Here is a 27314-nt window from a genome sequence, read left to right on the forward strand (position 1 = left end):
CCCTGGTCGTTCCGCGGCTGCGGCCGAGTGGCGTCTCCGTGGCGCCTCCGGTGCTCCGGCACGGTCAACACGGCTCGACCCCTGGCCATCGTGGCTCGAGTGCGCCGGCACGGTCCAACGTCTCCCAACGGGCTTCGTTCGGTTCGGACGTTCCGCGGTGGCGTCCAGCGGTCTCAGCCGCGGTGGCTCGAGTGCGCCGGCACGGTCCAGCCTCTCCCGGTGGGCTCTGCTCGGCTTGGACGTTCCGCGGAAGTGGCCAAGTGTCGCTCTCATGGCGGCACCTCTGCGCTGGCACTGTCTACCCGGCTCTGAGCGTCTCCAGAGGGTGGGGGGAAGGGGGGGGGGGCACGGCGTCGGCGGCTAGGCGTCGCTGCCCATGCGTCACGAGCGGGCCGTGGTGCTCGGACGTTCCTCGGAATCAGCCAAATGTCGCTCCCGTGGCGTCTCCACAAGCAAAAACGCATAGCCGGCGCCGCAAAGCTTGCGAGCCGCACCGAGCCGGGGAAACCGTGCCGTGGAGCAGCTGTGGGGCACATGTGGGTCAGATGTATGGGGTAGGAGCTTCTGTGAGACTGATGAGGGTCAGATCTATGGGGCAGGAGCTGCTGTGGGGCACATGTGGGTCAGACCTATGGGGCAGGAGATGCAGAGGGGATGATGTAGGTCAGATCTATGGGGCAGGAGTTGCTGTGGGGCAGATGAGGGACATATCTATGGTGCAAAATCTGCTGTTGGACTGATGTGGGTCAGATCTATGAGTTTGAGGCTGCTGTGGGGCACATGTGGGTCAGATCTATGGTGCAGGAGATGCTGTGGGGCTGATTTGGGTGAGATCAATGGGTCAGCAGCTGCTGTGGGTCTGATGTGGGTCAGATCTATGGGGCAGGAGCTGCTGTGGGGCTGATGTGGGTCAGATCTCTGGGGCAGGAGATGCTGTGGGTCAGATCTATGGGGCAGGAGCTGCTGTGGGGAACATGTTGGTCAGATCTATGGGGAAGAGCTGCTGTTGGTCTGATCAATGGGGCAGGAGCAGCAGTGGGGCAGATTTGGGTAAGATCTATAAGGCAGGAGCGGCTGTGGGGCTGATGTGGGTCAGATCTATGGGGCAGGAGCTGCTGTGGGGCAGATGTGGGTCAGATCTATGGGGCAGGAGCTTCTGTGGGGCACATGTGGGTCAGACCTATGGGGCAGGAGCTGCAGAGGGGATGATGTAGGTCAGATCTATGGGACAGGAGTTGCTGTGGGGCAGATGAGCGACATATCTATGGTGCAAAATCTGCTGTTGGAATGATGTGGGTCAGATCTATAAGGCAGGAGCTGCTGTGGGGCTGACTTGGGTCAGATTTATGAGGCAGGAGCTGCTGTGGGGCAGATTTGGGTCAGATCTATGGGGCAGGAGCTGCTGTGGGGTTGATGTGGGTCAGATCTATGGGGCAGGATCTGTTTTGGGGCTGATGGTGGTTAGATCTATATGGCAGGAGCTGCTGTGGGGCACATGTGGGTCAGACCTCTGGGGCACGAGCTGCAAAGGGGATGATGTAGGTCAGATCTATGGGGCAGGAGTTGCTGTGGGGCAGAAGAGGGACATATCTATGGTGCAACATCTGCTGTTGGACTGATGTGGGTCGGATCTATGAGTGTGGAGCTGCTGTGGGGCACATGTGGGTCAGATCTATGGTGCAGGAGATGCTGTGGGTCAGATCTATGGGGCAGGAGCTGCTGTGGGGAACATGTTGGTCAGGTTTCTGGGGCAGGAGCTGCTGTGGGGCAGATGTGGGTCAGATCTATGGGGCAGGAGCTGCTGTGGGGAACATGTTGGTCAGATCTATGGGGAAGAGCTGCTGTTGGTCTGATCAATGGGTCAGGAGCAGTAGTGGGGTAGATTTGGGTAAGATCTATAAGGCAGGAGCTGCTGTGGGGCTGATGTGGGTCAGATCTATGGGGCAGGAGCTGCTGTGGGGCAGATGTGGGTCAGATCTATGGGCAGGAGCTGCTGTGCTGCACATCTTGGTAGGTCCTATGGGGCAGGAGCTGCTTTGTTGCACATGTGGGTCATATCATTGGGGCAGGAGGTGCTGTGGGGCTGATGTTGGTCAGATCTTTGGGGCAGCAGCTGCTGTGGTGCAGATCTGGGTAAGATCTATGTCGCAGGAGCTGCTGTGGGGCAGACGTGGCACATATCTATGGGGCAAAATCTGCTGTGGGACTGATGTGGGTCAGATATATGGGGTAGGAGCTGCTGTGGGGCTGATGTGGGTCAGATCTATGGGCAGGAGTTGATGTAGGGAAGATTTGGGTCTGATCTATGGGTTAGGAACTGCTGTGGTTCAGATCTATGGGGCAGGAGCTGCTGTGTTGCAGATGTGGGTCAGATCTATGGGGCAGGAGCTGCTGTGGGGCTGATACGGTTAAGATCTATGGAGTGGGAGATGCTATGGGGCTGATGAGGGTCAGATCTATTGGGCAGGAGCTGATGTGGGGCTGATGTTGGTGAGATCTATACGGCAGGATCTGCAGTGGGGCTGATGTGGGTCAGATTTATGAGTCAGGAGCTGATGTGGGGCAGATGTAGGGCAGGAGCTGCTGTGGGGCATATGTGAGTTAGATCTATGGGGCAGGAGATGGTGTGGGGCAGATTTGGGTCAGATGTATGGGGCAGGAGCTGATGTGGGGCTGATGTTGGTCAGATCTATGGGGCAGGATCTGCAGTGGGGCTGATGTGGGTCAGATCTATGGGGCAGGATCTCCTGTGGGGCTGATGTGGGTCAAATCAATGGGGCAGAGCTGCTCTGGAGTACATGTGGGTCAGATCTATGGAGCAGGAGCTCCTGTGGGGCAGATTAGAATCAGATCTATAGGGCAGGAGCTGCTGTGGGTCAGATCTATGGGCAGGAGCTGCTGTGTGGCTGATGTTGGTCAGATCTATGGGGCATGGGCTGCTGTGGGTCAGATCTACGGGACTGGAGCTGCAGTGGAGCACATGTGGGTCAGTTCTATGGGGTAGAAGCTGCTGTGGGGCTGATGGGGGTCATATCTATAAGGCAGGAGCTGCTGTGGGGCTGATGTTTATCAGATTTATGAGTCAGGAGCTGCTGTGTGGCTGATGTGGGTCAGATCTATGGGGCAGGAGCTGCTTTGGGGCTGATGGTGGTTAGATCTATATGGCAGGAGCTGCTGTGGGGCACATGTGGGTCAGACCTATCGGGCAGGAGCTGCAGAGGGGATGATGTAGGTCAGATCTATGGGGCGGGAGTTGCTGTGGGGCAGATGAGGGACATATCTATGGTGCAAAATCTGCTGTTGGACTGATGTGGGTCAGATCTATGAGTTTGGAGCTACTGTGGGGCACATGTGGGTCAGATCTATGGTGCAGGAGATGCTGTGGGGCTGATTTGGGTGAGATCTATGGGTCAGCAGCTGCTGTGGGTCTGATGTGGGTCAGATCTATGGGGCAGGAGCTGCTGTGGGGCTGATGTGGGTCAGATCTATGGGGCAGGAGATGCTGTGTGTCAGATCTATGGGGCAGGAGCTGCTGTGGGGCTGATGTGGGTCAAATCAATGGGGCAGAGCTGCTCTGGGGTACATGTGGGTCAGATCTATGGAGCAGGAGCTGCTGTGGGGCAGATTTGAATCAGATCTATGGGCAGGAGCTGCTGTGGGGCACATGTGAGTTAGATCTATGGGGCAGGAGATGGTGTGGGGCAGATTTGGGTCAGATGTATGGGTCAGGAGCTGCTGTGTGGCTGATGTTTGTCAGATCTATGGGGCATGGGCTGCTGTGGGTCAGATCTACGGGACTGGAGCTGCAGTGGAGCACATGTGGGTCAGTTCTATGGGGTAGAAGCTGCTGTGGGGCTGATGGGGGTCATATCTATAAGGCAGGAGCTGCTGTGGGGCTGATGTTTGTCAGATTTATGAGTCAGGAGCTGCTGTGTGGCTGATGTGGGTCAGATCTATGGGGCAGGAGCTGCTTTGGGGCTGATGGTGGTTAGATCTATATGGCAGGAGCTGCTGTGGGGCACATGTGGGTCAGACCTATGGGGCAGGAGCTGCAGAGGGGATGATGTAGGTCATATCTATGGGGCAGGAGTTGCTGTGGGGCAGATGAGGGACATATCTATGGTGCAAAATCTGCTGTTGGACTGATGTGGGTCAGATCTATGAGTCTGGAGCTGCTGTGGGGCACATGTGGGTCAGATCTATGGTGCAGGAGCTGCTGTGGGGCTGATGTGGGTCAGATCAATGGGGCAGGAAATGCTGTGGGTCAGATCTATGGCGCAGGAGATGCTGTGGGGAACATGTTGGTCAGATCTATGGGGAAGAGCTGCTGTTGGTCTGATCAATGGGGTAGGAGCAGCAGTGGGGCAGAATTGGGTAAGATCTATAAGGCAGGAGAGGCTGTGGGGCTGATGTGGGTCAGATCTATGGGGTAGAAGCTGCTGTGGGGCAGATGTGGGTCAGATCTATGGGGAAGGGGCTGCTGTGGGGCAGATGTGGGTCAGATCTATTGGGCAGGAGCTGCTGTGGGTCAGATGTGGGTCAGATCTATAGGTCAGGAGCTGCTGTGGCTGATGTGGGTCAGTTCTATGGGGCAGGAGATGCTGTGGGGCTGATGTGGGTCAAATCAGTGGGGCAGAGCTGCTCTGGGGCACATGTGGGTCAGAGCTATGGAGCAGGAGCTGCTGTGGGGCAGATTTGAATCAGATCTATAGGGCAGGAGCTGCTGTGGGTCAGATCTATGGAGCAGGAGCTGCTGTGGGGCACATGTGAGTTAGATCTATGGGGCAGGAGATGGTGTGGGGCAGATTTGGGTCAGATGTATGGGGCAGGAGCTGATGGTGGGGCTGATGTTGGTCAGATCTATAGGGCAGGAGCTGCAGTGGGGCTGATGTGGGTCAGATCTATGGGGCAGGATCTCCTGTGGGGCTGAAGTGGGTCAAATCAATGGGGCAGAGCTGCTCTGGGGTACATGTGGGTCAGATCTATGGAGCAGGAGCTGCTGTGGGGCAGATTTGAATCAGATCTATAGGGCAGGAGCTGCTGTGGGTCAGATCTATGGGCAGGAGCTGCTGTGGGGCACATGTGAGTTAGATCTATGGGGCAGGAGATGGTGTGGGGCAGATTTGGGTCAGATGTTTGGGTCAGGAGCTGCTGTGTGGCTGATGAGGGTCAGATCTATGGGGCATGGGCTGCTGTGGGTCAGATCTACGGGACTGGAGCTGCAGTGGAGCACATGTGGGTCATATCTATGGGGTAGAAGCTGCTGTGGGGCTGATGTGGGTCAGATTTATGAGTCAGGAGCTGCTGTGTGGCTGATGTGGGTCAGATCTATTGGTCCGCAGCTGCTGTGGGTCTGATGTGGGTCAGATCTATGGGGCAGGAGCTGCTGTGGGGCTGATGTGGGTCAGATCTATGGGTTAGGAGATGCTGTGGGTCAGATCTATGGGGCAGGAGCTGGTGTGGGGAACATGTGGGTCAGGTCTATGGGGCAGGAGCTGCTGTGGGGCAGATGTGGGTCAGATATATGGGGCAGGAGCTGCTTTGGGGCTGATGTGTGTCAGGTCTATGGGGCAGGACCTGCTGTGTGGCTGATGCGGGTCAGATCTATGGGGCATGAGCTGCTTTGAGTCAGATCTATGGGGCAGGAGCTGCAGTGGAGATGATGTAGGTCAGATCTGTGGTGTAGGAGCAGCAGTGAGGCAGATGTGTGACAGATCTTTGGGGAGGATCTGCTGTGGGGCTGATGTGGGTCAGATCTATGGGGCAGGATCTCCTGGGGGCTGATGTGGGTCAGATCTGTGGGGTAAAATCTGCTGTGGGGCAGATGTGGTTCAGATCTATGGGGTAGGAGCTTCTGTGGGGTTGATGTGGGTCAGATCTATGTGTCAGGAGCTGCTGTAGGGCAGATGTGGGTCAGATCTATGGGGCAAGAGCTGCTGTGGTGCAGATGTGGGTCAGATCTATGGGGCAGGAGCTGCTGTGGGGCTGATACGGTTAAGATCTATGGAGCGGGAGATGCTATGGGGCTGATGAGGGTCAGATCTATGGGGCAGGAGCTGATGTGGGGCTGATGTTGGTCAGATCTATAGGGCAGGATCTGCAGTGGGGCTGATGTGGGTCAGATCTATGGGGCAGGATCTCCTGTGGGGCTGATGTGGGTCAAATCAATGGGGCAGAGCTGCTCTGGGGCAGATTTGGGTCAGATCTATGGAGCAGGAGCTGCTGTGGGGCAGATTTGAATCAGATCTATAGGGCAGGAGCTGCTGTGGGTCAGATCTATGGGCAGGAGCTGCTGTGGGGCACATGTGAGTTAGATCTATGGGGCAGGAGATGGTGTGGGGTAGATTTGGGTCAGATGTTTGGGTCAGGAGCTGCTGTGTGGCTGATGAGGGTCAGATCTATGGGGCATGGGCTGCTGTGGGTCAGATCTACGGGACTGGAGCTGCAGTGGAGCACATGTGGGTCATATCTATGGGGTAGAAGCTGCTGTGGGGCTGATGTGGGTCAGATTTATGAGTCAGGAGCTGCTGTGTGGCTGATGTGGGTCAGATCTATTGGTCCGCAGCTGCTGTGGGTCTGATGTGGGTCAGATCTATGGGGCAGGAGCTGCTGTGGGGCTGATGTGGGTCAGATCTATGGGTTAGGAGATGCTGTGGGTCAGATCTATGGGGCAGGAGCTGGTGTGGGGAACATGTGGGTCAGGTCTATGGGGCAGGAGCTGCTGTGGGGCAGATGTGGGTCAGATATATGGGGCAGGAGCTGCTTTGGGGCTGATGTGTGTCAGGTCTATAGGGCAGGACCTGCTGTGTGGCTGATGCGGGTCAGATCTATGGGGCATGAGCTGCTTTGAGTCAGATCTATGGGGCAGGAGCTGCAGTGGAGATGATGTAGGTCAGATCTGTGGTGTAGGAGCAGCAGTGAGGCAGATGTGTGACAGATCTTTGGGGAGGATCTGCTGTGGGGCTGATGTGGGTCAGATCTATGGGGCAGGATCTCCTGGGGGCTGATGTGGGTCAGATCTGTGGGGTAAAATCTGCTGTGGGGCAGATGTGGTTCAGATCTATGGGGTAGGAGCTTCTGTGGGGTTGATGTGGGTCAGATCTATGTGTCAGGAGCTGCTGTAGGGCAGATGTGGGTCAGATCTATGGGGCAAGAGCTGCTGTGGTGCAGATGTGGGTCAGATCTATGGGGCAGGAGCTGCTGTGGGGCTGATACGGTTAAGATCTATGGAGCGGGAGATGCTATGGGGCTGATGAGGGTCAGATCTATGGGGCAGGAGCTGATGTGGGGCTGATGTTGGTCAGATCTATAGGGCAGGATCTGCAGTGGGGCTGATGTGGGTCAGATCTATGGGGCAGGATCTCCTGTGGGGCTGATGTGGGTCAAATCAATGGGGCAGAGCTGCTCTGGGGCAGATTTGGGTCAGATCTATGGAGCAGGAGCTGCTGTGGGGCAGATTTGAATCAGATCTATAGGGCAGGAGCTGCTGTGGGTCAGATCTATGGGCAGGAGCTGCTGTGGGGCACATGTGAGTTAGATCTATGGGGCAGGAGATGGTTTGGGGCAGATTTGGGTCAGATGTATGGGTCAGGAGCTGCTGTGTGGCTGATGTTGGTCAGATCTATGGGTCATGGGCTGCTGTGGGTCAGATCTATGGGACTGGAGCTGCAGTGGAGCACATGTGGGTCAGCTCTATGGGGCAAGAGCTGCTGTGGGGCAGATGTGGGTCAGATCTATGGGGCAGGAGCTGCTGTGGGGAACATGTTGGTCAGATCTATGGGGAAGAGCTGCTGTTGGTCTGATCAATGTGGCAGGAGCAGTAGTGGGGCAGATTTGGGTAAGATCTATAAGGCAGGAGCGGCTGTGGGGCTGATGTGGGTCAGATCTATGAGGTAGTAGCTGCTGTGGGCACATGTGGGTCAGATCTATTGTGCGATAGCTGCTGTTGGGCGCAAGTGAGGCAGATCGACGGGGCAGGAGCTGCTGTGTGGCAAATGTGGGTCAGATCTATGGGGCAGGAGCTGCTGTGGGGCAGATCTATGGGGCAGGAACAGATGTGGGCCTGATGTTGGTCAGATTTATGGAGCAGGAGCTGCTGTGTTGCAGATGTTGGTCAGATCTATGTTGCAGGAGCTGATGTGGTGCAGATGTAGGGCATATCTATGGGGAGGAGCTGCTGTGGGGCTGATGTGGGTCAGATCTATGGGCAAGGGCTGCTGTGGTTAAGATCTATTTGGCAGGATCTGCTGTGGGGCAGATTTGGGTCAGATCTATGGGGCAGGAGCAGCAGTGGGGCAGATGTGGTCAGATCTATGGGTCAGGAGCTGCAGTGGAGATGATGTACGTCAGATCTATGGGGCAGGAGCTGCTGTGGGGTTGATGTGGGTCAGATCAATGGGGTGAAGCTGCTGTGGGTCATATCTATTGGGCAGCAGCTGCTTTACATATGATGTGTGTCAGATCTATGGGGCAGGAGCTGCTGTGGGGCTGATGTGGGTTAGATCTATGGGGCAGGAGCTGCAGTGGGGCTGATGGGGTTCAGATCTATGGGGCAGGAGCTACTGTGGGGCTGATGTGGGTCAAATCAATGGGGCAGAGCTGCTCTGTGGTACATGTGGGTCAGATCTATGGAGCAGGAGCTGCTGTGGGGCAGATTTGAATCAGATCTATAGGGCAGGAGCTGCTGTGGGTCAGATCTATGGGCAGGAGCTGCTGTGGGGCACATGTGAGTTAGATCTATTTGGCAGGATCTGCTGTGGGGCAGATTTGGGTCAGATCTATGGGGCAGGAGCAGCAGTGGGGCAGATGTGGTCAGATCTATGGGTCAGGAGCTGCAGTGGAGATGATGTACGTCAGATCTATGGGGCAGGATCTGCTGTGGGGCTGATGTGGGTCAGATCAATGGGGCTGTAGCTGCTGTGGGTCATATCTATTGGGCAGCAGCTGCTTTACATATGATGTGTGTCAGATCCATGGGGCAGGAGCTGCTGTGGGGCTGACTTGGGTCAGATCTATGGGGCAGGAGCTGCTGTGCGACAGATGTCGGTCAGATCTATGGGGCAGGAGCTGCTGTGGGGCTGCTGTGGGTCAGATCAATGGGGCTGAAGCTGCTGTGGGTCATATCTATTGGGCAGCAGCTGCTTTACATATGATGTGTGTCAGATCTATGGGGCAGGAGCTGCTGTGGGGCTGATGTGGGTTAGATCTCTGGGGCAGGAGCTGTTGTGGGGCTGATGGGGGTCAGATCTATGGTGCAGGAGCTACTGTGGGGCTGATGTGGGAAAGATCTATGGGGCAGGAGATGCTTTGGGGCAGATGTGGGTCAGATCTATGGGGCAGGAGTTGCTGTGGGCCATATGTCGGTCCAATCTTTTGGGCAGGAGCTGCTGTGGGGCGCATGTGAATCAGGTCTATGGGGCAGGAGCTGCTGTGGGTCAGATTTTCATGGTTTAATAATGTTGTAATTTTGCTATCAGTATTCCACATCATAACGTCATATAAAGCATGGATAATTTTACTGAATCTGCAACTTACAGAAGAAGACTACATCTCCCAGAGAGCAACACGATGGGACACGGGACCCAGTATCAATCACTACACTTTTAGTTTCTCTGTCGACACAGGAAAGAAACGAATATCTCCTTCTTACATATCTTACTAGCTAGCTGAGTAGCTCTGGGATATACGCCGTCGGATTGAAATCGACTTGATGTCCCCATCGCTCCTTTCTGGGCTGAAGGGATAAGCTTTTTCCTCTGAAGAAAGAAGCCGGCTAAAGACGCACTCCCGAATGCAACGGAGATGTTGTAATCACGGTTCCCAGCGACTGCCGCTTGTGAGAGAAAAGAGCGGTTGCGGACAAAACGGTAGACGAAAAAGAGCGACTTCAGCCGGCTGCTTTCTTCCCCTGAGGGGGGTTTCTCTCTGTAGCCCGGAAAGGAGTACTTTTGTGCTCAACTTCTTTTCTCGCTGAAAGCACAAGTCCTAGAACTGTTTCGAGGTGTTACCTTTCAAATGGCGAAAGATTTCGTTTCTTTCATTATTTTTCGGTACTTCACTTTTAGTTTCTCTGTCGACAGAGGAAAGAAACGAATATCTCCTTCTTACATATCTGACTAGCTAGCTGAGTAGCTCTGGGATATACGCCGTCGGATTGAAATCGACTTGATGTCACCATCGCTCCTTTCTGGGCTGAAGGGATAAGCTTTTTCCTCTGAAGAAAGAAGCCGGCTAAAGACGCACTCCCGAATGCAACGGAGATGTTGGAATCACGGTTCCCAGCGACTGCCGCTTGTGAGAGAAAAGAGTGGTTGCGGACAAAACGGTAGACGAAAAAGAGCGACTTCAGCCGGCTGCTTTCTTCCGCTGAGGGGGGTTTCTCTCTGTAGCCCGGAAAGGAGTACTTTTGTATTCAACTTCTTTTCCCGCTGAAAGCACAAGTCCTAGAAGTGTTTCGAGGTGTTACCTTTCAAATGGCGAAAGATTTCGATTCTTTCATTATTTTTCGGTACTTCACTTTTAGTTTCTCTGTCGACAGAGGAAAGAAACGAATATCTCCTTCTTACATATCTGACTAGCTAGCGGAGTAGCTCTGGGATATACGCCGTCGGAGAGAAATCGACTTGATGTCCCCATCGCACCTTTCTGGGCTGCAGGGATAAGCTTTATCCTCTGAAGAAAGAAGCCGGCTAAAGACGCACTCCCCGAATGCAACGGAGATGTTGGAATCACGGTTCGCAGCGACTGCCGCTTGTGAGAGAAAAGAGCGGTTGCGGACAAAACGGTAGACGAAAAAGAGCGACTTTAGCCGGCTGCTTTCTTCCGCTGAGGGGGGTTTCTCTCTGTAGCCCGGAAAGACGCAATCTTGTGCTCAACTTCTTTTCTCGCTGAGAGCACAAGTCCTAGAACTGTTTCGAGGTGTTACCTTTCAAATGGGGAAAGATTTAGTTTCATTCATTTTTTTCGGTACTACACTTTTAGTTTCTCTGTCGACAGAGGAAAGAAACGAATATCTCCTTCTTACATATCTGACTAGCTAGCTGAGTAGCTCTGGGATATACGCCGTCGGATTGAAATCGACTTGATGTCCCCATTGCTCCTTTCTGGGCTGAAGGGATAAGCTTTTTCCTCTGAAGAAAGAAGCCGGCTAAAGACGCACTCCCGAATGCAACGGAGATGTTGGAATCACGGTTCCCAGCGACTGCCGCTTGTGAGAGAAAAGAGCGGTTGCGGACAAATCGGTAGACGAAAAAGAGCGACTTTAGCCGGCTGCTTTCTTCCGCTGAGGGGGGTTTCTCTCTGTAGCCCGGAAAGGAGTACTTTTGTGCTCAACTTCTTTTCTCGCTGAAAGCACAACTCCTAGAACTGTTTCGAGGTGTTACCTTTCAAATGGCGAAAGATTTCGTTTCATTCATTTTTTTCGGTACTACACTTTTAGTTTCTCTGTCGACAGAGGAAAGAAACGAATATCTCCTTCTTACATATCTGACTAGCTAGCTGAGTAGCTCTGGGATATACGCCGTCGGATTGAAATCGACTTGATGTCCCCATTGCTCCTTTCTGGGCTGAAGGGATAAGCTTTTTCCTCTGAAGAAAGAAGCCGGCTAAAGACGCACTCCCGAATGCAACGGAGATGTTGGAATCACGGTTCCCAGCGACTGCCGCTTGTGAGAGAAAAGAGCGGTTGCGGACAAATCGGTAGACGAAAAAGAGCGACTTTAGCCGGCTGCTTTCTTCCGCTGAGGGGGGTTTCTCTCTGTAGCCCGGAAAGGAGTACTTTTGTGCTCAACTTCTTTTCTCGCTGAAAGCACAACTCCTAGAACTGTTTCGAGGTGTTACCTTTCAAATGGCGAAAGATTTCGTTTCATTCATTTTTTTCGGTACTACACTTTTAGTTTCTCTGTCGACAGAGGAAAGAAACGAATATCTCCTTCTTACATATCTTACTAGCTAGCTGAGTAGCTCTGGGATATACGCTGTCGGATTGAAATCGACTTGATGTCCCCATCGCTCCTTTCTGGGCTGCAGGGATAAGCTTTTTCCTCTGAAGAAAGAAGCCGGCTAAAAACGTCCTCCCCGAATGCAACGAAGATGTTGGAATCACGGTTCCCAGCGACTGCCGCTTGTGAGAGAAAAGAGCGGTTGCGGACAAAACGGTAGACGAAAAAGAGCGACATTAGCCGGCTGCTTTCTTCCGCTGAGGGGGGTTTCTCTCTGTAGCCCGGAAAGGAGTACTTTTGTGCTCAACTTCTTTTCTCGCTGAAAGCACAACTCCTAGAACTGTTTCGAGGTGTTACCTTTCAAATGGCGAAAGATTTCGTTTCTTTCATTATTTTTCGGTACTTCACTTTTAGTTTTTCTGTCGACAGAGGAAAGAAACGAATATCTCCTTCTTACATATCTGACTAGCTAGCTGAGTAGCTCTGGGATATACGCCTTTTCTACAAAAATTCTCAGCACCACAGATGATCATATTCAAAACATCTATAACTATATGGAATATAGATATTGTAAATTAATAAAATTCAACAATAAAACAAAATAACCAAGAAGCTGCTTCCTTCAAAAGGCAGAGTATTCTGACGAGGAGAAAACAGCAATACTAACATCACGTCATAGCGTTGCCATCAGGGCTCAAGCTAAGGCAGCCAGCTGACCAGGGCAGAACTTGTGTTAGATGCTGCTCAGTGACAGCACCCAGAATGAAGTAGCAAGGATGTGAAGTGTAGGAGACTACTTGCGCTTATCACATTCTGTCTGCTGTAACAGCACTACTCAAAGATTTCTAATCGGGCCAAGATCTTTGTGAAGCAGCAGTTTGTTCATTACTGCCATCATGGCCGCACACCCCTACTGACTGTTGGGCAGGGCTGCAGTGGAGAACGCCCTCCACACGCAGTCCTGGGCAGGCAAGGGCTGTCGGTGCACAGTGCCACACGCTCCTTGCCATCTGCACACACGTGGGCTGGCTTTGCACTGCCAGGCACATCGTCTCGCCTGGGCACTGCAGGTCCTCGCTTGGTGGTATGCAGAGACAGCGGGGCCAACAGATGAAGTTATCTGTGTTGTGTGCAATACTTGCATGACTTGGGAGCTGACAATTCTTGTGGTTCTCTGTCCTGCTCCAATTTATAGGAAGGAGAGGAGGTCCATACGTGTATGCCTGAGCATGGTTCAAATGTTGGAGGACGGACGCTATTACGATTTAGGGTGATTAGGAAGGGAAGGCGGGCAATAGAAAAGACAGGAAAAAGAATCAAGGAGTCTTTATAGGAAGCAAGAGGGAGAGAGAGTCACCACCATGGATCTGACGTGTTTAGTAGTTCAGTCATTGATCTTCAGTAGTGGTGGGTCATCAGGAGTTGTTGTTCCGCTGACGATGACTGTGACCACGGCAACAGTTTCCAATGATAGTATAAACTTACAAAGAAGTCCAACGTGGTTCAGTCAGCTCTCCTTGGTGTGACAGCTCAAATCCAAAATGGTTGAGTCAGCTCTCCTTGGAATGGCAGCTTCTGGCTCTGGGATTTCATCTGGACCTTGCCAGCAGACAAGAGGGAGCAGGGACGCCCACCTGCTTCTTGTTCTTCACCGGACACGATGGTATCATTCCCCAGTTTTTCCATACCAATCTGGAGCCAGATCTTCTGCCAGTAAACACTTCTGAGCACCCTCTTCTGGAGGTGAACAGCTCTGGAGGAAGGTGCTTTCAAATGTCCACAAAGTGATTTTGATTGTCACACAGTAGCACCCATCACTTGCCTCCTCCATAAATCAGTTACAGTCTTGTTGGTGAACCTGAAGACAAAAGGTCAGCGCCCTGGGACAAACAGCCACACACCAGTATCACAGAGTCACAGAATGACCCAGGTTGGAAGGGACCTCATGGATCATGAAGAACAAACCCCCCCTGCCTGGCAGGGCCACCAAACATACACCTTTACTAGATCAGGTTGCCCAGGGCCCTGTCCAACCTGGCCCTGAACACCTCCAAGGACGGGGCATCCACAACCTCCCTGGGCAGCCTGTTCCAGGGCCTAACCACTCTCCTAGTAAACAACTTTCCCCCTAACATCCAACCTAAACCTTCCCTCTTTCAACTTAAATCAGTTTCCTCTTGTCCTGCTATTACCAGCCCCCTCCTCATCCTATGTGGAACACCAGTGCCAGCAGTGCGGCCGCCATTTTAGAACCCTCTCCACGTCACCTTGGTCACCGCTGCCGCGCGCAACACACTCGCCTCTGACAGCTGTGGCAGTTAGCAGCCATGTCGGCAGCTAAGAGGGCTAGGGTAGAAGTTTTCCCTGTTTCAGGCGGGAGGATGGAGCTGGGGGCCCTAGGAGTGAGAAGGAGGAGGAGGCCCGCCATGACCACCAGGCAGAGGAGGGGTAAGAGAGCCATTTTCCATCATGCCTGGACCAGCCCTGAGACCACCACCCATGTGGAGCCTATGGAGGTGGATCCACCTCCGGAGGAACCGATGGAGTTGAATCCCCCTCCAGAGGAACCCATGGATGTGGATCTGCCAGCGGCATAGCTGGCCTGGCACCACACCACCGTGCCAGGCCCCGCGTTGGCATGGTCACAGCTTCACCATCACTGGTCCAGGCACTCGGCTCCTTTCCTGCTGTGCGGCCCCTGCCCCCAACGTTAGCTGGGTGGCATTATTTAACATCTTCTTCTCCTCCACCTTGTTGCTCCTCCGGTTCTGTGGGCCCCCAGTTCCTTCTTCCCCCTGTTGGAGTTAGGTGCTTGTTCTGTTCTTTGTTGTTGATGGTAGTGTTAGGTTAGTGTTAGTGTTCAGTTTAGTTTTAGCGTTAGGGATAGGTTCCTGTTTGTTCTTTAGGATTAGGTATAAGTTTCTGTTGTTATTTTAGAGTTAGGCATAGGTTAGTGTTCGTACTTACAGTCAGGCATTGGCTGCTACACTCAAGTCAAAGTAACCGCTGCTCCTTGGGTAAGCACGCAGCTGGTTGCTCACCCCGAGCAATGAGTGCGACTGCCCTGAGAGCCGAGGTTTGATGACATCTGCGATGAACTGAATTTCCCTCTTGGGACTTTTCCTTTTCCACATGTGGGTCAGATCTATGAGGCAGGGGCAAAGGTGGGTCATATCTATGGGGCAGGAGCTGCTGAGGGGCTGATGTGTGTCAGATCTACGGAACAGGTGCTGCTTTGGAGCTTATGTGGGTCAGATCTATAGGGTAGGAGCGGCTGTGGGTCAGATCAATGGGGCAGGAGATGCTGTGGGGCAGATCTATGGGGCAAGAGATACAGTGCGGCTCATGTGGATCCCATCTATGGAGCAGGAGCTGCTGTGTAGCTGATGTGGTTCAGGTCTATAAGGCAGGAGCTACTGTGGATATGATGTGGGTCATAACTATGTGGTAGGAGATTATGTGAGACAATGTGGGTCAGATCTATGGGGCAGGAACTGCTGTGGGGTAGTTGTGGGTCAGATCTATGGGGCAGGAGTAGCTGTGGGGCATATGTGAGTCAGATGTATGGGGCAGGAGCTGCTGTAGTGCAGATGAGGGTCAGATCTATGAGGCAGGAGCTGCTGTGGGGTAGTTGTGGGTCAGATCTATGGGGCAGTATCTGCTCTGGGGCACATGTGAGTGAGATCTATGGGGCAGGAGCTGCTGTAGTGCAGATGTGGGTCAGATCTATGGGGCAGGAGCTGCTCTGGGGCACATGTTGGTCAGATCTATGGGGCAGGAGCTGCTGTGGGTCGGATCTACTGGGCAGGAGCTGCTGTGGGGCTGATGTGGGTCAGATCTATGGCTCAGGAGCTGCTGTGGGGCACATGTGTGTCAGTTCTATGGGGCAGGAGCTGCTGTGGGGCACATGTGGATCAGATCTACGGGGCAGGAGCTGCTGTCGAGATGATGTGAGTCAGATCTTTGGGTAGGAGCTGCTGTGGGGCAGATCTGGGTAAGATGTATGGGGCAGGAGCTGCTGTAGGGCTGATGTGGACTAGATCTATGTGGCAGGAGCTGCAGTGGGGCTGATGGGGGTCAGATCTATGGGGCAGGAGCTGCTGTGGGTCGCATGTGGGTCAGACCTATGGGGCAGGAGTTGCTGTGGAGCAGATCTGGCTAAGATCTATGTCGCAGGAGCTGCTGTGGGGCAGACGTGGCACAAATATATGGGGCAAAATCTGCTGTGGGGCTGATTTGGGTCAGATCTATGGGGCAGGAGCAGCAGTGGGGCAGATGTGGTCAGATCTATGGGTCAGGAGCTGCAGTGGAGAAGATGTACGTCAGATCTATGGGGCAGGAGCTGCTGTGGGGCTGATGTGGGTCAGATCAGTGGGGCTGAAGCTGCTGTAGGTCATATCTATTGGGCAGCAGCTGCTTTACATATGATGTGTGTCAGATCTATGGGGCAGGAGCAGCTGTGGGGATGATGTGGGTCAGATCTATGGGTTAGGTGCTGCTTTGGGGAAAATGTGGGTCAGATCTATGTGGCAGGAGATGCTCTGGGTCTGATGTGGGTCACATCTATGGGGCAGGAGATGCTGTGAGTCAGATCTATGAGGCAGGAGCTGCTGTGGGGCTGATGTGTGTCAGGTCTATGGGGCAGGACCTGCTGTGTGGCTGATGCGGGTCAGATCTATGGGCAGGAGCTGCAGTGGAGATGATGTAGGTCAGATCTGTGGTGTAGGAGCAGCAGTGGGGCAGATGTGTGTCAGATCTTTGGGGAGGATCTGCTGTGGGGCTGATGTGGGTCAGATCTATGGGGCAGGAGCTGCTGTGGGGCTAGATGTGGGTCAGATCTGTGGGGTAAAATCTGCTCTGGGGCAGATGTGGTTCAGATCAATGGGGCAGGAGCTTCTGTGGGGTTGATGTGGGTCAGATCTATGGGTCAGGAGCTGCTGTGGGGCAGATGTGGGTCAGATCTATGGGGCAAGAGCTGCTGTGGTGCAGATGTGGGTCAGGTCTATGGGGCAGGAGCTGCTGTGGGGCTGATACGGTTAAGATCTATGGAGCGGGAGATGCTATGGGGCTGATGAGGGTCAGATCTATGGGGCAGGAGCTGATGTGGGGCTGATGTTGGTCAGATCTATAGGGCAGGAACAGATGTGGGCTTGATGTTGGTCATATGTATGGGTCAGGAGCTGCTGTGTGGCAGATGTGGGTCAGATCTATGGTGTATGAGCTGCTGTGGGGCTGATGTGGGTCAGATCTATGGGGCAGGATCTGCTGTGGGTCAGATCTATGGGGCAGGAACAGATGTGGGCCTGATGTTGGTCAGATTTATGGAGCAGGAGCTGCAGTGGAGATGATGTACGTCAGATCTATGGGGCAGGACCTGCTGTGTGGCAGATGTGGGTCAGATCTATGGGGCAGGAGCTGCTGTGGGGCTGATGTTGGTCTGATCTATGGGGCAGGAGCTACTGTGTGGCTGATGTTGGTCTGATCTATGGGGCAGGAGCTGCTGTGCGACAGATGTGGGTCAGATCTATGGGGCAGGTGCTGCTGTGCGACATATGTGGGTCAGATCTATTGGGCAGGATCTGCTGTGGGGCTGATGTGGGAAAGATCTATGGGGCAGGATCTGCTGTGGGGCAGATTTGGGTCAGATCTATGGGGCAGGAGCTGCTGTGTGGCAAATGTGGGTCAGATCTATGGGGCAGGAGCTGCTGTGGGTCAGATCTATGGGGCAGGAACAGATGTGGGCCTGATGTTGGTCAGATTTATGGAGCAGGAGCTGCTGTGTTGCAGATGTGGGTCAGATCTATGGTGCAGGAGCTGCTGTGGGGCAGATGTAGGGCATATCTATGGGGCAGGAGCTGCTGTGAGGCTGATGGGTGTTAGATCTATGGGGAGGAGCTGCTGTGGTGCAGATGTAGGTCAGAGCTATGGGGCAGGAGCTGCTGTGGGGCAGAAGTGGGTAAGATCTATGGGGTAGGAGATGGTGTGTGGCAGATGTGGGTCAGATCTATGGAGCAGGAGCTGCTGTGGGACACATGTGGGTCAGATCTATGGTGCAGGAGATGCTGTGGGGCTGATTTGGGTGAGATCTATGGGTCAGCAGCTGCTGTGGGTCTGATGTGGTTCAGATCTATGGGGCAGGAGCTGCTGTGGGGCTGATGTGGGTCAGATCTATGGGGCAGGAGATGCTGTGGGTCAGATCTATGGGGCAGGAGCTGCTGTGGGGCTGATGTGGGTCAAATCAATGGGGCATAGCTGCTCTGGGGTACATGTGGGTCAGATCTATGGAGCAGGAGCTGCTGTGGGGCAGATTTGAATCAGATCTATGGGCAGGAGCTGCTGTGGGGCAGATTTGAATCAGATCTATGGGGCAGGAGATGCTGTGGGTCAGATCTACGGGACTGGAGCTGCAGTGGAGCACATGTGGGTCGGATCTATGGGGTAGAAGCTTCTGTGGGGCTGATGGGGGTCATATCTATAAGGCAGGAGCTGCTGTGGGGCTGACTTGGGACAGATCTATGAGGCAGGAGCTGCTGTGGGGCAGATTTGGGTCAGATCTATGAGGCAGGAGCTGCTGTGGGGCTGACTTGGGTCAGATCTATGGGGCAGGAGCTGCTGTGGGGCTGACTTGGGTCAGATCTATGGGGCAGGAGCAGCAGTGGTGCAGAATTGGGTAAGATCTATAAGGCAGGAGAGGCTGTGGGGCTGACGTGGGTCAGATCTATGGGGTAGAAGCTGCTGTGGGGCAGATGTGGGTCAGATCTATGGGGAAGGGGCTGCTGTGGGGCAGATGTGGGTCAGATCTATTGGGCAGGAGCTGCTGTGGGTCAGATGTGGGTCAGATCTATAGGTCAGGAGCTGCTGTGGCTGATGTGGGTCAGTTCTATGGGGCAGGAGATGCTGTGGGGGTGATGTGGGTCAAATCAGTGGGGCAGAGCTGCTCTGGGGCACATGTGGGTCAAAGCTATGGAGCAGGAGCTGCTGTGGGGCAGATTTGAATCAGATCTATAGGGCAGGAACTGCTGTGGGTCAGATCTATGGAGCAGGAGCTGCTGTGGGGCACATGTGAGTTAGATCTATGAGGCAGGAGATAGTGTGGGGCAGATTTGGGTCAGATGTATGGGGCAGGAGCTTATGGTGGGGCTGATGTTGGTCAGATCTATAGGGCAGGGGCTGCAGTGGGGCTGATGTGTGTCAGATCTATGGGGCAGGATCTCCTGTGGGGCTGAAGTGGGTCAAATCAATGGGGCAGACCTGCTCTGGGGCATATGTGGGTCAGATCTATGGAGCAGGAGCTGCTGTGGGGCAGATTTGAATCAGATCTATAGGGCAGGAGCTGCTGTGGGTCAGATCTATAAGCAGGAGCTGCTGTGGGTCAGATCTATGGGGCAGGAGCTGCTGTGTGGCTGATGTGGGTCAGATCTATGGGGCAGGAGCTTCTTTGGGGCTGATGGTGGTTAGATCTATATGGCAGGAGCTGCTGTGGGGCACATGTGGGTCAGATCTATGGAGCAGGAGCTGCAGAGGGGATGATGTAGGTCAGATCTATGGGGCAGGAGTTGCTGTGGGGCAGATGAGGGACATATCTATGGTGCAAAATCTGCTGTTGGACTGATGTGGGTCAGATCTATGAGTTTGGAGCTCCTGTGGGGCACATGTGGGTCAGATCTATGGTGCAGGAGATGCTGCGGGGCTGATGTGGGTCAGATCTATGGGGTAGGAGCTGCTGTGGGTCTGATGTGGGTCAGATCTATGGGGCAGGAGCTGCTGTGGGGATGATGTGGGTCAGATCTATGGGGCAGGAGCTGCTGTGGGGCTGACTTGGGTCAGATCTATGGGGCAGGAGCTGCTGTGGGGCTGATGTGGGTCAGATCTATGGGGCAGGAGATGCTGTGAGTCAGATCTATGAGGCAGGAACTGCTGTGGGGCTGATGTGTGTCAGGTCTATGGGGCAGGAGCTGCTGTGTGGCTGATGCGGGTCAGATCTATGGGGCATGAGCTGCTATGGGTCAGATCTACGGGACTGGAGCTGCAGTGGAGATGATGTAGGTCAGATCTGTGGTGTAGGAGCAGCAGTGGTGCAGATGTGTGTCAGATCTTTGGGGAGGATCTGCTGTGGGGCTGATGTGGGTCAGATCTATGGGGCAGGATCTCCTGGGGGCTGATGTGGGTCAGATCTGTGGGGTAAAAACTGCTGTGGGGAAGATGTGGTTCAGATCTATGGGGCAGGAGCTGCTGTGGGGCAGATGTGGGTCAGATCTATGGGGCAAGAGCTGCTGTGGTGCAGATGTGGGTCAGATCTATGGGGCAGGAGCTGCTGTGGGGCTGATATGGTTAAGATCTATGGAGCGGGAGATGCTATGGGGCTGATGAGGTTCAGATCTATGGGGCAGGAGCTGATGTGGGGCTGATGTGGGTCAGATCTATTAGGCAGGATCTCCTGTGGGGCTGATGTGGGTCAAATCAATGGGGCAGAGCTGCTCTGGGGCACATGTGGGTCAGATCTATGGAGCATGATCTGCTGTGGGTCAGATCTATGGGCAGGAGCTTCTGTGGGGCACATGTGAGTTAGATCTATGGGGCAGGAGATGGTGTGGGGCAGATTTGGGTCATATGTAGGCGGCAGGAGCTGATGGTGGGGCTGATGTTGGTCAGATCTATAGGGCAGGAGCTGCTGTGGGTCAGATCTATGGGCAGGAGCTGCTGTCGGGCACATGTGAGTTAGATCTATGGGGCAGGAGATGGTGTGGGGCAGATTTGGGTAAGATGTTTGGGTCAGGAGCTGCTGTGTGGCTGATGAGGGTCAGATCTATGGGGCATGGGCTGCTGTGGGTCAGATCTACGGGACTGGAGCTGCAGTGGAGCACATGTGGGTCAGATCTATGGGGTAGAAGCTGCTGTGGGGCTGATGGGGGTCATATCTATAAGGCAGGAGCTGCTGTGGGGCTGACTTGGGTCAGATCTATGAGGCAGGAGCTGCTGTGGGGCTGATGTGGGTCAGATGTATGAGGCAGGAGCTGCTGTGGGGCTGATGTGGGTCAGATTTATGAGTCAGGAGCTGCTGTGTGGCTGATGTGTGTCAGATCTATGGGGCAGGAGCAGCAGGGGGGATGATGTGGGTCAGATCTATGCGGCAGGAGCTGCTGTGGGGCTGATGTGGGTCAGATCTATGGGGCAGGAGATGCTGTGGGTCAGATCTATGGGGCAGGAGCTGGTGTGGGGAACATGTGGGTCAGGTCTATGGGGCAGGAGCTGCTGTGGGGCAGATGTGGGTCAGATCTATGAGGCAGGAGCTGCTTTGGGGCTGATGTGTGTCAGGTCTATGGGGCAGGACCTGCTGTGTGGCTGATGCGAGTCAGATCTATGGGGCATGAGCTGCTATGAGTCAGATCTATGGGGCAGGAGCTGCATTGGAGATGATGTAGGTCAGATCTGTGGTGTAGGAGCAGCAGTGAGGCAGATGTGTGACAGATCTTTGGGGAGGATCTGCTGTGGGGCTGATGTGGGTCAGATCTATGGGGCAGGATCTCCTGGGGGCTGATGTGGGTCAGATCTGTGGGGTAAAATCTGCTGTGGGGCAGATGTGGTTCAGATCTATGGGGTATGAGCTTCTGTGGGGTTGATGTGGGTCAGATCTATGTGTCAGGAGCTGCTGTGGGGAAGATGTGGGTCAGATCTATGGGGCAAGAGCTGCTGTGGTGCAGATGTGGGTCAGATCTATGGGGCAGGAGCTGCTGTGGGGCTGATACGGTTAAGATCTATGGAGCGGGAGATGCTATGGGGCTGATGAGGGTCAGATCTATGGGGCAGGAGCTGATGTGGGGCTGATGTTGGTCAGATCTATAGGGCAGGAGCTGCAGTGGGGCTGATGTGGGTCAGATCTATGGGGCAGGATCTCCTGTGGGGCTGATGTGGGTCAAATCAATGGGGCAGAGCTGCTCTGGGGCAGATTTGGGTCAGATCTATGGAGCAGGAGCTGCTGTGGGGCAGGTTTGAATCAGATCTATAGGGCAGGAGCTGCTGTGGGTCAGATCTATGGGCAGGAGCTGCTGTGGGGCACATGTGAGTTAGATCTATGGGGCAGGAGATGGTGTGGGGCAGATTTTGGTCAGATGTATGGGTCAGGAGCTGCTGTGTGGCTGATGTTGGTCAGATCTATGGGGCATGGGCTGCTGTGGGTCAGATCTACGGGACTGGAGCTGCAGTGGAGCACATGTGGGTCAGCTCTATGGGGCAAGAGCTGCTGTGGGGCAGATGTGGGTCAGATCTATGGGGCAGGAGCTGCTGTGGGGAACATGTTGGTCAGATCTATGGGGAAGAGCTGCTGTTGGTCTGATCAGTGTGGCAGGAGCAGTAGTGGGGCAGATTTGGGTAAGATCTATAAGGCAGGAGCGGCTGTGGGGCTGATGTGGGTCAGATCTATGAGGTAGTAGCTGCTGTGGGCACATGTGGGTCAGATCTATTGTGCGAAAGCTGCTGTGGGGCGCAAGTGAGGCAGATCTACGGGGCAGGAGCTGCTGTGTGGCAAATGTGGGTCAGATCTATGGGGCAGGAGCTGCTGTGGGTCAGATCTATGGGGCAGGAACAGATGTGGGCCTGATGTTGGTCAGATTTATGGAGCAGGAGCTGCTGTGTTGCAGATGTTGGTCAGATCTATGTTGCAGGAGCTGATGTGGTGCAGATGTAGGGCATATCTATGGGGAGGAGCTGCTGTGGGGCTGATGTGGGTCAGATCTATGGGGCAAGGGCTGCTGTGGTTAAGATCTATTTGGCAGGATCTGCTGTGGGGCAGATTTGGGTCAGATCTATGGGGCAGGAGCAGCAGTGGGGCAGATGTGGTCAGATCTATGGGTCAGGAGCTGCAGTGGAGATGATGTACGTCAGATCTATGGGGCAGGAGCTGCTGTGGGGCTGATGTGGGTCAGATCAATGGGGCTGAAGCTGCTGTGGGTCATATCTATTGGGCAGCAGCTGCTTTACATATGATGTGTGTCAGATCTATGGGGCAGGAGCTGCTGTGGGGCTGATGTGGGTTAGATCTATGGGGCAGGAGCTGCAGTGGGGCTGATGGGGTTCAGATCTATGGGGCAGGAGCTACTGTGGGGCTGATGTGGGTCAAATCAATGGGGCAGAGCTGCTCTGTGGTACATGTGGGTCAGATCTATGGAGCTGGAGCTGCTGTGGGGTGTGGGAATACAAGAAAAGCTGTTCAGAGCAGCAGCTGTGGAGCAAGATAAACAGCATGGGAACCAAGGACACCTCTGCAAGGAGAAGAAGAGTCTCACAGCTCTGATTGGATACATGCCTGCATGGACAGTTGCAAAGTGTTTTGTAGAATGCTTTGTTGACATGTAAGGTGTTTGGGAAAGTTGTAAGGGCGGATGGGAAAGTTAGAAAATAACAACGTGCGAAGGTATATAAGGGATGTGAGAACTTGTAATAAACGATTTGGATCGTTCACATCTGAGTCCGTGCCGAGTCGCTGCAAATGGCGCCCAACGTAGGGCAAATCAACCCGCGGCTGAGCGAGCCCGGTCCGGCAGCGTCGCCCGACTGAATTTCGGAGAGACTGTTTCGCGCGCACCCGCACCGTTCTGCAGGACAGAAGGTGAGCGCGCATGCCGGACTCCTTGGTCCGTGTTTCAAGACGGGTCGGGTGGGTAGCCGACGTCGCCGCGCACCCCGAGCGCCCGAGCGTGGCCCGAGCCCTGAAGAGGCGAAGCCCCCCGCGCACCCCGCCACCTTCCGGGGGGAGGGCGCGGCGGATCAGTCCGATCCCTCGGCCCCGGGATTCGGCGACGATCGGGGCCCGGGGGCTCTAACGCCCGGCGGACCGCTCGCGCGGCGCCGGGCCACCTGCCCGCCGGAGGCCCTTCCCGGCCGTTCCAGAGCCGGTCGCGGCGCACCGCCGCAGAGGAAATGCGCCCGACGGGGGCCGGATGCCAGACGGGCGGCGGTCCCCGGCTCGCCCGCCCCCCCTGGGCCTGCCCCGGCCCCGGCGAAGGGGCGGGGCGGAGGGGAGGCGGAGGCGGGGATCCGACGGTGCCCGCGCCGGCCGGCCGAGTCGCTCTCCCGCCGGGTTGAATCCTCCGGGCCGACTGCGCGGACCCCACCCGTTTACCTCTTAACGGTTTCGCGCCCTCTTGAACTCTCTCTTCAAAGTTCTTTTCAACTTTCCCTTACGGTACTTGTTGGCTATCGGTCTCGTGCCGGTATTTAGCCTTAGATGGAGTTTACCACCCGCTTTGGGCTGCATTCCCAAGCAACCCGACTCCGAGAAGCCCCGGGCCCGGCGCGCCGGGGGGCCGCTACCGGCCTCACACCGTCCGCGGGATGGGCCTCGATCACAAGGACTTGGGCCCCCCGAGAGCGGCGCCGGGGATGGGGGCTTCCGTACGCCACACCTCCCGCGTCCCACCGCGGGACGGGGATTCGGCGCTGGGCTCTTCCCTCTTCACTCGCCGTTACTGAGGGAATCCTCGTTAGTTTCTTTTCCTCCGCTGACTAATATGCTTAAATTCAGCAGGTCGCCACGTCTGACCTGAGGTCGCGATACAGAGGGGCGAGGGCCCCGCCCCGACGGGTTTCCACCCCGAGCGGAGCCCCGAGACGCGCTCCCTCCCGAGCTCACCGGCTCACGCGGAGGACAAGACGCCCAGACGCGAGGAAGGACGCGCGGCCGGAGGGCCGCGGACCCAAAGGCCGGAGACGGACCTGCGGGATTGAGCGCCGGGCTCGCTCGCTGCTTACGCGGACGGACCGACGACCGGAGGGGCCGGGAGGCCGCGCGCCCCGGAACCGCGCGCGCGCGGCAGCACGGCGCGACACTGCCGCCGGTGACGCAACCCGCAGGCAGCCGCGCGCGGGGCCGGGGAGGGCGATGACTGCTCCTCCCTCCGGGCCGGGGGCCGGACCGACGAACGAACGAACGGACGCGGACGAGCGAACGAACGAACGAACCAACAGGACTGGACCCGCGGCGCGACCGACCGGAAGAGCCCGGCCGACCCGCGGGGACGAGGCTCGGCCAGAGCGGGCGCTCCGGGAGCGCAGGGAGCTCGCCCAGCGAGCCCCCCGACCTGGGTCTCCACTTAGGAAGACGAAGGCCCGCGGCGCGATCCCGTCGTCGTCGTCAGAGGCGCGCGGGCCTGCGAGGCGCCACAGCCGCGCTAGCGCGGACGCCGCGCAACGGCTGCCGCCGGCGATTGACCGTCAAGCGACGCTCAGGCAGGCGTAGCCCCAGGAGGAACCCGGGGCCGCAAGTGCGTTCGAAGCGTCAATGATCAATGTGTCCTGCAATTCACATTAATTCTTGCAGCTAGCTGCGTTCTTCATCGACGCACGAGCCGAGTGATCCACCGCTAAGAGTTGTCTGACTTTCGGCACCGCCCCGCGCGCACGGGGAGTCCCTCGACTTTTTCGCTCGCCTTCCACCCAGGGAAGGCGGCTTTCCGCACCGCACCGCAGCGCGAAGCGCCCCGACGCCAGGAACACCGCGGAGCGGGGACGGGGTGGACGAGCGTCGCCCCCGCGAGACCGCTAACGAGCACACCATCGAAGGAGAGGAGAGAAAAACATAGCGCGACCGAACGAGAAGGGCCAGGCAGCCGGCTCGGCTTCGGCCCGACAGGAGGAGCCGCGGGACGCCCGCTCGGCAGTGCGCCCGGGCCGGCCTCAACAAAGGACCCCTCCACAGCTGCCCCACGGGAGCCGCCCAGGCAAAAGCGCCCAAGCGCGCCCCCCCGATGCCTCTCGCCTTCTGCTCCCGGTCTTCGATCTCCGGCCGCCTCCTCCTCTCGCTCACCCTGGCGGCGCGTTCGCAGCAGACTCGCGACCGGCGTCGGGGCGGGACGGGGACGGATCTGGGAGCGGCGCCCGCTCCCCGCGCCTCAGCACGGAGACGGGCTTGCTGGACCGCCCCACGCCGGACCTCCCGCTCGCATGACCGGCGCGGCCGGCGAGGCCGAGGGCAAAGGCGGTGGGAGAGCGGCGAAGGCGGGGACGGACGAGACGGACGCGGCTCGCGACGCCGAGGGGAAACGGCGGCGCGGACCTGGGGGAAGGGGGACGGGCGCCGAGGCGCGCCGGACGCGCGCCGGACGCACCCACCGCGCGCGCGCACGGCGGGGAGGGGACCGCGGGACGCACCGCCGCTCGCTCGATCTCTCGCTCCCGCGGGGAGCGGCGGGAGGCGGGGCCGAGACACGCGTCTCGGCCCGCTCCGAACGCGGGGCGAGCCCGGCCGGAGCGAGCGCGCACGTGCCCGCGCCGCACCGGGCTCTTCCGCTCGAGACCGACGTCGCGGAGAGGGGGGACGGGACAAACCCCTCTCCGGCCCGCACTCAGCCCAGCGTTGGGGAGGGGGGGGATCGGACCGGCCGGGAGCGCGGCGGCGGACCGTGCCTCCGGTGGGCTCGCCGTGGAGAGGGGCGGAGGGGGCGCGCTGCCGCGCCCCGCGCTGAGCTCCCTCTTCCCCGCTGTCCCGCCGGAGCGCGGATCACCGCCGGCCCCCCCTCTTTCCCTTGCCGGACGAGCCGCGGGCCGCCCGAGTCTTTAAACCTCCGTCCGGCTCCGTGGAGGCGCGGGCGCTAGGTACCTGGCTCTGGGCTGAGGGAAACGACCCCAAAAGGCCCCGCGGGGGTTCCTCCACCCGCCCGGCCGAAGGCCGGTACGGCACGGCACGGGGCGGCGCGCCGAGGGTAAACCCGGCACCCGCCAGCCGGCCCCGGCGCCCCTCAGGGGGAGCGTCCGCCCGCGGGGGCGCGCCCGTCGTCCGCCGCCGCCACCTCGCCCTCCTCCCGGGGCCCGGGGTTTCCCTCTGTAACCCGGCGCCCGGCGGCAGCTGCGCCTGGGAGGAAACGCGCGGCTCGGACCGCCCCGCCTGCGCGGGACCGAAGCCGCCCGCCGGAGCCACGCGCCGCTTGCGCGCCCCAGCGGCGGCGAGGCGACCGAACGGACGGTCCCGGACCCGGAGGCGGACCGGACTGGCGGCGGACCGGTGCAGCGGGGGAGAGCTCGGGGGGAGGGAGAAGGGAAGCCGTGGGGAGGACAGGAGGGAAAGGCGCAGCGAGGGTGCGCCCGCTCCCCGGCGCGACGACACCCTTGCCCCTTCCTTCCTTCCTCCCTCCCTAGCCTCCAACTCGCTCTCTCCCCTACGCCGCCCCCCGCGACCCCACGTCCCTTTCTCTCTCTCGCCGTCTCGCGGGGCGCGGAGCGACTCCGCTGCGCCGCGCTTCTCGGGCACAGCTTCGTTCTCGTGAGCCGCACTCCGCTTTTGCGGAGCGCGCTCAGGGAAAGGAAGGAAGAAGGAACGAAAGAACCGAAGGCGGGGAGGGGAGACCGGACTCCCGGCTCGCCTCCGCCCCGGCTTTTCCCCGG

The 27314-nt window shown here is 56.8% G+C and overlaps 1 non-coding gene across 1 annotated transcript; it reads right to left on the bottom strand.

Annotated features, from left to right (window-relative positions):
- Positions 1–25153: 25153 nt before the first annotated feature.
- On the bottom strand, positions 25154–25306 carry LOC146752667 (5.8S ribosomal RNA). Its single transcript, XR_014940471.1, has one exon. It is a non-coding gene; the product is annotated as a 5.8S ribosomal RNA (ribosomal RNA).
- Between the last annotated feature and the right edge of the window lie 2008 nt (positions 25307–27314).

Source organism: Coturnix japonica, unplaced genomic scaffold, assembly GCF_054131305.1.
Source record: "Coturnix japonica strain WE unplaced genomic scaffold, WE-NBRP24 Scf042, whole genome shotgun sequence".
Classification (NCBI taxonomy): domain Eukaryota; kingdom Metazoa; phylum Chordata; class Aves; order Galliformes; family Phasianidae; genus Coturnix; species Coturnix japonica.